We start from the raw sequence: 12,969 nt of genomic DNA on the forward strand, positions 1-12,969 counted from the left end.
CAGAGACTATCCATGTGCAACTAACAGTGGGTAAAACTGCCTTCCAGTTTAGAGCCTGCTACAGACCACCCTCCCAAACCCAGGAACCCCACTCAGCCTTCCTGAGAACACTGGAAAATATGAAGGTCTCTCCAAACACCATTATATTGGGCGACTTCAACTACCCAAACATAGACTGGGAGCATTACTCTAGCTCCAACACCCTAGCCCAAAGGTTCCTAGAATTTATAAACTCAAATGCTATGGAACAACTTGTTACCACTCCCACAAGAGGGGAAAATATACTGGACCTAATCGTCACCAACATGGGGACTCTATGCTCCAGACCAGAAGTGTATCCCTCACTGGTAAGATCAGACCATAAACTAATCTCACTGGATATTCACATCCCGACCCTACCCCCTGCCCAGAAAACCACAGTGAAAAACTTCTCTAAAGCAAATTTCACACTCCTCAAAACTGAGGTGGAATCCTTCAAAGCCCCCGAGCCTGTGGAAAATACGGCCCAGACTGCAGAATCCTTTATAAACGTATTCTATGAACACCTTCAGGAATGCATGGATCATGCAATCCCAAATAAAACCAAGACCCAATCCTCCAAAGGCAGATGTCCTGTCTGGTGGACCCCAGCCATAAACAAACTATACAATAGAAGGAGGAAGCTACTACATGATAGAGCAAAATCCCAAAAAGGGAAGGCATCTCTGATCAGTATTAGCAAAAAACTACGGGCACTCATAAAATCATCTAAGGCCAGCTGCGAGAGAAAAATTGCACAGGACACTAAGGATAATCACAAGGCTTTCTTTAGTTATGTTAGGAACCTGGGTGAGAATTCCCAAATATACTCAAAATTAGTCCAAAATGACAAAAAATGCACCAAACCCACAGACATTGCCAACATCCTAGCTGACAGGTTCAGCGCAAACTCCCCCCCTCCCCACCAAAAGGGCAAATATCTATCCCAACAGAGTGCTGCCCCCCTGACATCTCAGATGCTCAGGTAAGAGCCGCCCTCTCCAAAGCAAAAAACACAGCATCAATGGGACCAGACGATGTCCCGGGCTGCATCCTACATGAACTCCAAGAAGAGCTAAACCCAAACATAAAACTACTGTTCAATCTCAGCCTTACTACAGGATATGTACCCAAAGAATGGTGTACAGCAACAGTGGTCCCTCTCCACAAAGGTGGTGCCTCAACGGATCCTGGAAACTATCGCCCCATAAGCCTGACTAGCTTGGTCTGCAAAGCTATGGAAAGGATCATCATGGACCTCATAAATAAAGATATTGGGGACCTACAGACACTGGATCCTACCCAGTTCAGCTTTGTTAAGGTCAGATCCTGCCTCTTAAACCTGGTCAATTTCTTTGAAACAGTCACCAAGGCCACTGACGAGGGGAAGGTGGTCCACACAGCCTACCTGGACCTCTCAAAAGCCTTCGATACAATACCCCACTCGGGCATTATAGATAAGCTCACCAGCTTAAATATAAACCCCTATGTCACTAGATGGGTTGCAAACTGGCTCAAGGACAGAACCCACATGGTTAGAATTGCTGGAGCCATGTCAGACTCCAAACCAGTTACAAGTGGCTTCCCACAAGGCTCAGTCCTGGGACCTCTCTTGTTCGGTATATATTTCTCGGAGGTACAGGCCAACACGGAAGGACTGTGGCTGACCAAGTTTGCAGATGACTGCAAACTGGGTGCCATAATCGACTCTCCAGCCGACACAAGCATCCTCCAAAAGGGCTTCATAGAAACAGACAACTGGTGCCAGAGCCATGGCCTCAAGCTAAATGCCAAGAAGTGTATAGTCATCCCCTTTGGCAAAAACAAAGTGCCCACAAATTACCACATAGGTGGTAATCCATTAAGTACAGAAGAAGTAATTAGGGACCTGGGGACCCAAGTTGATAGCAATCTCTCATTTGACAACCACGTGGCCAAAGTGGTTAGAAAAACATTTTATATAGCCCATCTAATCATGAAGGGATTCACATCTAGATCAGGGGAGGTCATTGTGCCTCTTTACTCATCCCTCATCAGGCCCATAATTGAGTACAGTGCCCCTTTTGGGATGTACCTTACCAGACACCTGCAGCAACTGGAAAGACCCCAAAAGTACCTCACCAAGAGGATCAAAGGGCTCAAACAGATGCCATATGCTGCCCGGTTAAAGAAACACCAGCTCTACTCAGTGGCGTACCGCCTGCTCAGAGGTGATCTGTGCCTGACGTATAAAGCCATGTCCAACCCAGAATTAATGGACATGCTGCACCTCAGAAAATCCAAATCCCATCGAGCTACGCGCTCGAGAGACTTGAACCTCAGCACTGAAATAAATAGGACATGCTGGAGGGACAGATTCATAACCCAGAGGCTCCCTTCACTCTGGAAAAAATCCCAGTCCAGGTTAGGCAGAGTCCCTCATTGACTCTCTTCAAGAGGAATCTTGATGAGTGGATGGGAGATCGTAGGTTTACCCCGGGTATCACTTCTGTGCCACTGTTAGACAGAGGCACAGTATACTAACCTCGAAAAAGGGCATAGCAAAATTAATTTAAAATGGGTGGCGAAAGCCAAACACACTCTGGCTAGGCTTATAAATGCCCTAGGGCAGATAGCCTAGTATGAACCTATGAACCTATGAACCTATATGTATTCCCACTAAATATGCTATTTTTTCCAAATACAAAAGTATTCAGCATATGCATCCTTTTCTGACATGATAAGTAAAAATTTTCCATGAAGCTAACATTTTTATTTGTTTTAGTATTTCTTACCATTGACTTATTATGTGTTGCTACTCACCAAATGTCTCTCTCAAAAATTTTACTTCTTTTCTTGTGAAATATGTTTTCTTTTCGGCTTTTCCCGGTTAAGGGTTGCCACAGTGGAACTCCGGTCCACTAATGATTGGCAGTAGACTTTTTTTATGGTGCCGAGTTGCCAGCCTGATGCCCAACCTTCAGCAAAGGCATGCCCATTCACGCATGTCTTTCGGAGGCCACTCGACCATGGGGAGGACATGCAGACTCCACACAGAAGGCACTCCAGCCATGAATCGAACAGGAGAACCTCTTGCTGTGAGGCAACAATGCTACCGCTGTACCACCGTGGCTTTTCTTGCGAAATATATTCTATTGATATCTTATCTCAGCAAATCATTTACAATTCATTTTCTTTAACTGCAGACCAGCTTTTTAATAGCCTTTTGATATTTACTACAACTTCACTTATCCATCTTTTATTTTTATTATTAGAACTTAATCATCAGTATATATCATACATTATTGGCAATTTAACATTTCCTTCCATCTTGCATCTTGCCTCCCTCATTTCATAAATGCATGTCTGTACTACTGCATTTATTATTAATACAAATAAACATATACTCATTGGATATCCATATCTTATTCTTTTCTTAATACTTATTTTCCCATCCAACTATTTATCATAATTTGTGCCCATGAATTTTCTTAACATTTATTACATTAATATTTTATTCTCATTTGCCATAGGCCTCTAAAATCTGACACACTGTTTCATGGCTAACTTTACCAACCACTTTAACTACCTCACATGCTGTCAGTCCTACTTTTACATTTTCTTTCAGTATCATCTCTGCCACTTATTTCACTATAATTATTTATTTCACCTCTCTTCCTTTTCCACCATAAATCCCTTCTCTTACAACTTTCATCCAATACTTTCACCATCCTTTTTAAGTATCTTCATACATATTCAGTATTCAGTATTCAGTATTCAGTATTGCCTAGTGTTACATGCCTCCAATTGTTATATATTTTCTTTCATTCTTTAGTCATATACATTTTATCACTCCACTACATATGTCTTATTCCATTATGCCTTCATTCAATCATTCATTTAATAACTATAAAATGTATATCTTTTGTCTTTATTCATTTCCTAATACCATCTAATCCTGGTGCTGATTCTTTCTTACCTTCTTTTATCACTTCCTCTGATTCTTCTAATGTTATATCATTTTCAAAAAATTACTTAATTTTTCATATTTTTTCATTTATCTTTTTCTTGCCCATCCATTTCCTCTTTTTTTATACATTTTCTCTTCAAAGATTGCTACCATCTCCATAATATATTCCTGTTTGTATTTTAGATCTCCTTTGGTATCTAAGATAGCATCCACACTTCCTTCTCTCATTTTCAGTTCTTTTCATAAATAAGGGGAAATCTGCTCATGGTTTCCTTTCAGGGAAAAAAAAACTTTTCCTATGTAACATTTTTTACTTTTTCTCTAATTTAATACATATGCGTTTAATTCCCTTATTATGTCACTTCCTGTTTCTTTCCCATAATTCCATTAAATGTCTTTATATTTCATATTATTTCATTTTTATTTTTATTTCCACTTCTAAATATATATGTCTATATCTCTGCTTATACACTACTCACCACTATGTCATTTTTTATAAAATGGTCTCATTGTTATATGATCTTTCTATAATATTCCTTTCTCACTTATAATTTCCTAATTTTTTAACCTCTGTTTTTAATCTCCTCCATCTGCAATTTGCATTCCCCCTGCTATTTCTTTCATGTCTTTAGAGTACACTATATCATCAATTTCAGTCTTACAAACTCCCCTTTTAAATGTCCATTCTTGAGTCTTTCCTACTTTTAAATCTCCACATTTTATTAATTCCTTGACTAGATTAATATCCTGTGCTGTCTTTTCCTTTTTCTTTCCTCAGGTTACAGTTAAAAGCTCCTACTAACACTATTGACAAATTTACGAACATGTTTTTTGATGTCTTCAAACAACTATTTTCTATCTGTCATATTATTATATGCATAAATAATAATCTTTTTTTAAATAATACTTAATCTTATTTATTTTTGTTTCATTCTCATATCACTACCTTTCCTGGTACTACTATTGTTAAATCTATAATTCTTATTTTGTCATGCTTTCTAAGAATTCCTATTTCAGGACATGTTTCTTTTTCTATCATACAATTTGTACCCCCCCCCCCCCCATAATGTCTCTGTTTTTTTCCTTTTTTCATCTTTGTTACATCTGGTATCTAGTAAGCAAAAAAAAAAAATCTGTGTTTATTTTTTACACCATTCATCCACCACGAAACATCTTATATCATTTATAATGCTAATCACATGTAATGCTATAATTTCTGTATTATCCTTTTCATTTTTTGTAAGTGTTTTACTTCCAGATCTTATTTTTCTTTTCCTTCTCTGAAGTCTCCAAATCAATTGATTTTTTTACTGTCTTGTTCTTATTCTTTTCCTGTCTCTAGTTCTCTCTGTTCTTATTCATCATTTTCTAAAATTACAAATCTATTCTATTCATGTATATTAATAGCCTCACTTTGAATTATTTCTTCTCTAACTACCTGTTCATTGTTTAACCTTTTACAGTATCCCCTTCCCCTATACCATCTTTTCTTTCAACATCATCTGTAGTAATATTATCTACTGTCTGTATTTCTTCTATGATTTCCTCTTCATCTACACTTTCCTTTTCTAATATGGGACAGTCAGACCAGAACTGTCTAAATTCTTGACATTTTCTTCAAAAAGGCTTACCGTTTTTTTGCTGTATGTTCCCTGTCCTCACATTGGCAACACTTTTGTCTGTTACAGTCTTGTACTAAATGATTTTCATCCCAACAGAAACAACATGTTTTTTATTGGCCCTAGTACCTAACAAATCCTCTCTTACCATTTACAATTATTGCATTTCAAATATGTTGAATTTTCTCATCATTAACACCCATTGTTACCCACGTTTCCCAAATGCCAATCCATTCATTTCTTTCATCACAGATTTTTGTAAAGTAATGTACTTTACTGTATAGTGAAAGATAAAAACACTTATAACTTATGCTCATCCATATCTGGAGTCTTAAACTGCACATTCATTTTATTTCTAGTTGTAGTCCGAAATTGTGAAATAAGTAGTCTTTGTGGGGTGCTACTGTATTTTTTCTTTCTTTTTTTATTAGTTTCAGTCATATTTATTTTTAGCAAGTTAAAGCTTTCAAATGTCATTTCAGAAAAAAAAATCATCTCCCAAATGAATTAATGCTTTTATGGCTTTGATGTTAAACTCTAGTGACAAAATAATACTATCCATACTGTCATGTCTGTTCACACTGCCATCACTTTGGCTTTTTATTCTTACCACTGGTAGTCTTCTCTGTGGCTGTTGTGGAAATTGCAAATGTTTGTCCTCCCTCACTTCCTTGTTCCTTTCTTCCTTGCCTTGCTGCATCTGCATAACTTCTTTCTTGTAACAAAAATGCTGTTGCAGAGGTAAAAACTGAAAACTAACTACTCCACTAGAGGAGACTACCTACAATGTCTCCCCTTCACCCGCTGTTGTTTGTGTTTCCAGTTTCACTTTCTTCTTTCTGAAATACTCTTCCCTCCATGTCACTCCATCTTGCATCTTCTTCAGTTGGCTCTGACTGGTTCATCAAATCTACAAGCATTTATGCAGTCCTTAACTTTCCAACTCTGTAACAGTTACTTCATCTCCTTCTCCTTCCTTCAGGACATTTTCTCCTGCTCTTCTCTCCAGTTCTGCTGCACTCTCCTCCATTTTGGAATTCATGGAACTGCAGTAGCAACCTTCCAGTGTCATCTAGGAACTCCAGGGATTAGTGGATATCTCCCAGTGTTCTGGCCAAATTTCCCTTAGTCAGTATGAACACTACCTTAGTTCTCACCTGAAAAGATGCAATTGGCCTAGAGGGACTAACCTGAACAACAAAGTATAAATAAAAAAAATAAATAAAATATTGAAACATTATCTCATTCCAGGATTTATTTTTCCCAGTCTAGTACTTCATATTTCAACATATTTTTCTAGTATAGTACTTCATATGCTAAAGTTATACTCACTCCTTGGTTGATCCCAGCCCCCACGGATGTTCACTGTTTAAGGAAAGGAACAAGTCATGGATAACTCCAGGGCTGAATGTGGACACCATATAAGCCCAAGGGATACTTATTTAAACAATGGTATAGGAACAAATCAGCCTTCTTCTAAAAGAAATAGATTGATATCTTTAAAAAACTTAAAACATTTCAAATGTGAAATAAATTTACCACAGGGAGGCCCACACACCCAACTAAGTCTTCCTCTTCCTGTGCAGTGTTTCCCTTCATTTCATGTACAAACTTCCTACTCTCCTACTTCCTATTCCCAAAAATATTAAAAAATGCAATCCCATGTACAATTTTTACATAAATATAATACATCTTTAGAAAATGATATGAAACATAAACCACCCTGATCACATGTGCAAGTCCGTAAGATAGAAGATAGTGTCATTGATGTCAGAAAATGTATTGGTTTTAACAAAGCCTTTGTTTCAGTCTGTCATTCACTCCTCTTTAAGAAGAAGCCACAAATGGTCTGCATGACCCAGTAAAAGGCATGTGAAGACTTTACTTTCCTTGGATTTGCTAAGTACCACAGAAAGTTTGTACACAGTTTTGTAATTACTAATTGTCCTTTCACAGATTTCCCAATGGGAAAAGCACTTTCAAGTTGCAGTAGTCTCCTGATGCACAGATGCATTTAAGGAACTGAATTTTTTTTTTCTGAACCAGTGTTTGTAATTCTTTAGTTTACTAAGGAACATACCCTATATACTGGTGCATCAGAGTGACGTTTGGATACAGTATTGTCTCTGGATATTCAAGGTGAGGAACCCTGGGAACCTGAGTAGCTGAGTACAGCACCACCAACCCCTTCAGGTAAGAGGGGCTGATGTCATGAAAGGACAAATTAGCTAAAACTAGAACTTTGAGAACAATTCTGAAATGAACTGGAAGCCAATGTTGGCTATGCAGAACATGTCTAGCATGTTGAAAATGTTAAGTATCAGTCGGTAACTTAGTTGTTCAAGCTCTGTGTCTAAAAGTTCCACATAGAGGGTCTTGTGGCAGTTTCAGGTAAGGTGAGCCCAAGACATAGACAACTACGTACAGATCAGCTTGAGGTAACAAAAGTTTGATCTTGGAGATTTGTAGTGAAGGAAACAGTAAGATTTCACTATGGTAGACACTTGGTCATGGAGTGTCCAAAATCAGACCTAAATTACACACCTTGTCCAGAAATTCAAGTCCATTTCCTCCATAAAAGATGTAATCGGGAAGGAAGGGAGTAGAGAACTTCATCAAGATAGTGTGAACTGCCATAGTCTTAGTTTTGGGAGTGCTGAGCTTCAACCAGTTGTTTTCTAACAATGAGTGAAAGGCCTTGCAGTTGTCTGCAATCAAATGCATACTCACTATTTCTTCCTATAGTAAGAAGAGGCAGAACTGGGTATCACCAACCTAACAATGGTATATTAAGTACCTTCCCTTATAAGATCTCCACACTGTAGTAAATACAAACACACACACACACACACACACACACACACACACACACACACACAAAAAAAAAAAAAAAACATAAACAGAAGAGGGTCAAAGATCAAGCCTTGTAGTATTCCACAGTTAAGTGTGTAGGAAAAATAGATATAAATAGTAGAACAAGCCTTCTGAGTACACACAGAGAGTTAGGATATAAGCCACTCTAGCATCATGAAGGAGATCACAGATAGAAGGTTAGAGATATGACAGTAGTCATCAATAAGCCTTTATGAGGGTAGGTGTAACAAGGCCATCTTCAAGCCTGATGGAAAAATTCCAGACTCCAACGAGGAAATCAAAATCTGAAATGTCACTGGACCTAGAACATTAAGAATAACCAGAACCAGCATACATGGACAAGAGTCCAGCCTGGAAATTACAGTCTACATACCAGAGATAATAGTCAAGACCTTATCATAATTAGGAATGTCAAACACCATCTAACATGTCAAACAGTGACAGCCGGAGTCTACAGGTAAGCCCATGGAGTCAGACTGTGGTAGAGCAGACCTATTAGTAACAATCTTGTCAACACAACAAATGAGTAGCAGACTCAGACTTTGGGCAGATAAGGCACTACAAGTAGTAAAAGGGATTGGGCTGCACAGTCTGTTCATCATGTGACACAGAGTACTGGTCAGTTAGCTGCTGCTGCAATCATGCTGCATAGGTAAGCTGCCTTCTTATGAGAGCTGTCATCTTGGTAAGTATATGCTGATTTTTGCTCCACAGACCCATTTGCCACTATCAGCACTCCAGCCTCTGCCCCTGACCTCATGAATGCCAAAGATAATAACCTATGATAGTCACTTACCATGGCATCAAGTGAGTCAGCACCAATGTCTAGGAGGAACTAAAAGACTGTAGAAGAAAAAAATACCAGGAGTAATGTGTTTAATAAAACCAATCTTTCAACACAAGATTGGGGACTACAGTATGGGAGCTTCAGCAAAAAGTGTACAATGAGGTGGTCAGACCAAAAGACCGGTTCCACCACCACCAGATCTAAGGCCTTCACATGACCTAATCTATTATGTTGTGTAGTTAATAACCTAAGCAAACCCAAAGCCTTTCATAACTCAGTTGAATTCCTTAGCAAGAACCACTGACTCATCAGCAGTCTAAATATTGAAGTCAACAACACAGCTAGATACTTGTGAGCTAGGACTCAATTTGAAAGTCAGTGAACTCCTACAGGAATTTAATTATGTAGCCTCATGGGTGGTAAATAAATAGAAATCTAACAATTGCTCTTACAGCAAGGACAACCTCAAAGCAGTTGGTCATTCTACTGGCAGCCTGAGTTAGACAAAGCCTGAGTTAACTGCAGAGAGCGGCTCCACTCTGGATCTTACCCTTATCTATTATTGTATCATGGAGACCCCATGTGGAATTACAGCAGCTAAGTGCGACTGTAGTTATCACTGATCCATGTCTCCAAAACAAAAGCAAGGTCAGCATCATGCAACAAAGTCAGAGATGATCCCAGTATTCATATAAAGCATCCTAAAAGGATCCACAGACTCCTGTGTGCTTCCCACTGATGAAAAAAGCAGATCTCTGAGTACCATGAGTACCACACAGAGAATATAACTCTGGTGTTTCACCCCAGGAAAGCAGCAGTCAGCCCGGTGGCCCACTAGGACAGTGCATCCAGAACTGCTCACATTGGCCTACCTTCATCTGATACCATGATTGCTTGTGCTTACATAGCTGAAATATATAAAAGTAGGCTGATTAAAGGTCCTAACCAAAAAAGAGTAGACTTGCTGCAATATAAAAACGAGTGGTTGACACTAATACCCATGGAGATAAAATACAAAATAGAATGGTAGCATAAAAGAAAAATTAAAATGGTTAAAATACAATAATATAAGTTAATTGTGGAAAGGCAGGGGGAACAGCATAAAACAGCAATGAGACTTAACTTCTGAGCCCTAGCAACTGCTAAGACAGACAAACCAGCAATAATAAATAATCAATAGGTTTGTAGGTAGTTAATAGGCATGCAATCTAAGAGACCATTAAGAAGCCTAGCCCAAATTCCCAATTGCCCCAAAGCACTGTCTGGTTATGTGATGTACTCAATGTCACATTGTAGGCAAATGAATGTAGAAAGATTCAAAGCCTGTACCTTGGAACATGAAACAGCTTATTAACATGCCAGGGTTTTAGTCCTTTGTGTTAACAGATAGACAATAATAATATAACAAGCAGTGGTGGTGGTAGTGGTGGTGTGCGTGTGCGTGCGCATGTGTGTGTGTGTGTGTGTGTGTGTGTGTGTGTGTGTGTGTGTGTGTGTGTGTGTGTGTGTGTGTGTGTGTGTGTGTGTGTGTGTTTATCTGTTTAGCTATATATATCTGTATCTCTATCTATCTATCTATCTATCTATCTATCTATCTATCTATCTATCTATCCATCTATCTATCTAGAGATATAGATGTTATACTACAAGTTGGGGGGGGGGGGTTATAAGGGAAAGACACTTAGTATAATCAAGCCTTACTTTGTGCTAGGCCCTTTGAAAAATCGATCAACATGCATACAGTCCGAAATCCTGGAGACAATGTGTGAAGAATAATGAGATCCAGATAAACAGCAGACAGTAGATCTTAAAACTGGGCTCAACATAAATGAAGAAAAGGCATAGAAAAATGAAGTGCTTCAGCAGTGGTGGCAAATGCAACTGACTGCCCAAGTACACTGGCATATTGCATAACAGAAAATCTATAGATGTCTTAAGTAAGCAAAACTCCTACCAAATGTGATCTTCCAAAAGAAAATTGGACATATTTAGCAAAAGACAGTACATCTAAGAGAATTACATGTGGACTCACAGCAAAGTCTTCAGATCAGAATGTAAGAAACAATTCCAGTTATTCACAGGGTGTTAAAGAAAGTGCCTGAAGAATAAGTGGAATAATCAGCAGGATAGTGCAGTAGGAGTATATGGAACAGGAACAGAGTTAAATCCAGGTGTCCAAACTGTTCTAAAAACAATGTCAGTCCTTAATGGCTTAAATTTCTCAGTATCTTACTGGTTCCCAGAAAAATTCCTTCTTATACCTTGTCTTATATTCCTTGTTCAAATGCAACATCAGCAAAAGGAACAGCAGGACCAAGAAACAAATGCCACATCACCATGGGAACACAACTACCACCTGCTATAGTCATAGCAGTGTTGTCAAATATAATCAGCACAAAAATCCATTCAAGACCTCTGGCACTTCTGGGAACTGCTACAGAAGACATAAACGTCTGAGTCATTTTGTCCAATGACAAGATCACAACAATTCATCATCCTCTTTTCCTGCAGAAATGAGTCTGAATTTTGTAAGAAGGCATTGAGTGTATTTGGTGGGGTAGCAGGATGTTGGGATACAGGAAAATGATTATGGATAACAAAAGAAATCTCTAAAACAACATTAACACAAGGTCAAGGAATTAGAAATTAAGTTATGTACAATTCAAACAGCATTATGGACACAGCTCCACGTGGTCCTGTTGAGTCTTCTTGGCTACAGAGAACTGAAAAAAAGTGACTGCTTTCCTGATTAAGTATCCTGCTGTTTTTTATATTTGTTTTACCTTCTACTGCTTACCTAGAGCAAGCTTTAACTGTTTTCATAGTTATTTACTGCATTTTTTATTATCTGCACTTAAAAGTACATTTTAGTCGAAATTAGTCTAATTCAAGTCGAAAAGTGTTTGTTTGCTGTTTAATTTAATTGTTTGGCTGCCCACTAAAGTGTGCTAGCCTGTACTACTGACTTATTGCCTTTTCTGCATTTCTGTGTGTTTCTATTTAAAACAAAAAAACAAAAAATATTCCTTGTTTTCCTGCCTCTCCTAAACTAGTTAGACCAGTTTACAGGCCTTGCTGTATCCTGGGCTGTGTTGTAGTTCCTGTGTTGTCCATTGCCTTACTTGGATAGAAGGAAGTTTCTTAGCTCACCAGTGGGAGTGGGGAGCCTTGAATAGCCTACCTGTCCTTGAGGGAAGTGACCTCAGCACAAGAAGCTGTAGTAATTGGTCATTTTGGACCATTTCTAGCTCTTTTGAAGTTCCCTGGTTAAAATCTGCCTCTGGCATTTTTTGAAGCCATATTGCTCAGACACAGCTCCACGTGGTCCTGTTGAGTCTTCCTGGCTACAGAGAACTGAAAAAAGCGACTGCTTTCCTGATTAAGTATCCTGCTGTTTTTATATTTGTTTTACCTTCTACTGCTTACCTAGAGCAAGCTTTAACTGTTTTCATAGTTATTTACTGCATTTTTTATTATCTGCACTTAAAAGTACATTTTAGTCGAAATTAGTCTAATTCAAGTCTAAAAGTGTTTGTTTGCTGTTTAATTTAATTGCTTGGCTGCCCACTAAAGTGTGCTAGCCTGTACTACTGACTTATTGCCTTTTCTGCATTTAGCGCGGAGTTGCCACTAGAGCACCATCGGGCAGCGCCGGTTAAACAAGGTTAAACTATTTCTGGCTCCGTAAAGTCTGCTCTTCATTTTTTCCCTTAGAACTGCTC

This window comes from Protopterus annectens, chromosome 1.part0, assembly GCF_019279795.1.
Source record: "Protopterus annectens isolate FY-2018-M chromosome 1.part0, PAN1.0, whole genome shotgun sequence".
Classification (NCBI taxonomy): domain Eukaryota; kingdom Metazoa; phylum Chordata; order Ceratodontiformes; family Protopteridae; genus Protopterus; species Protopterus annectens.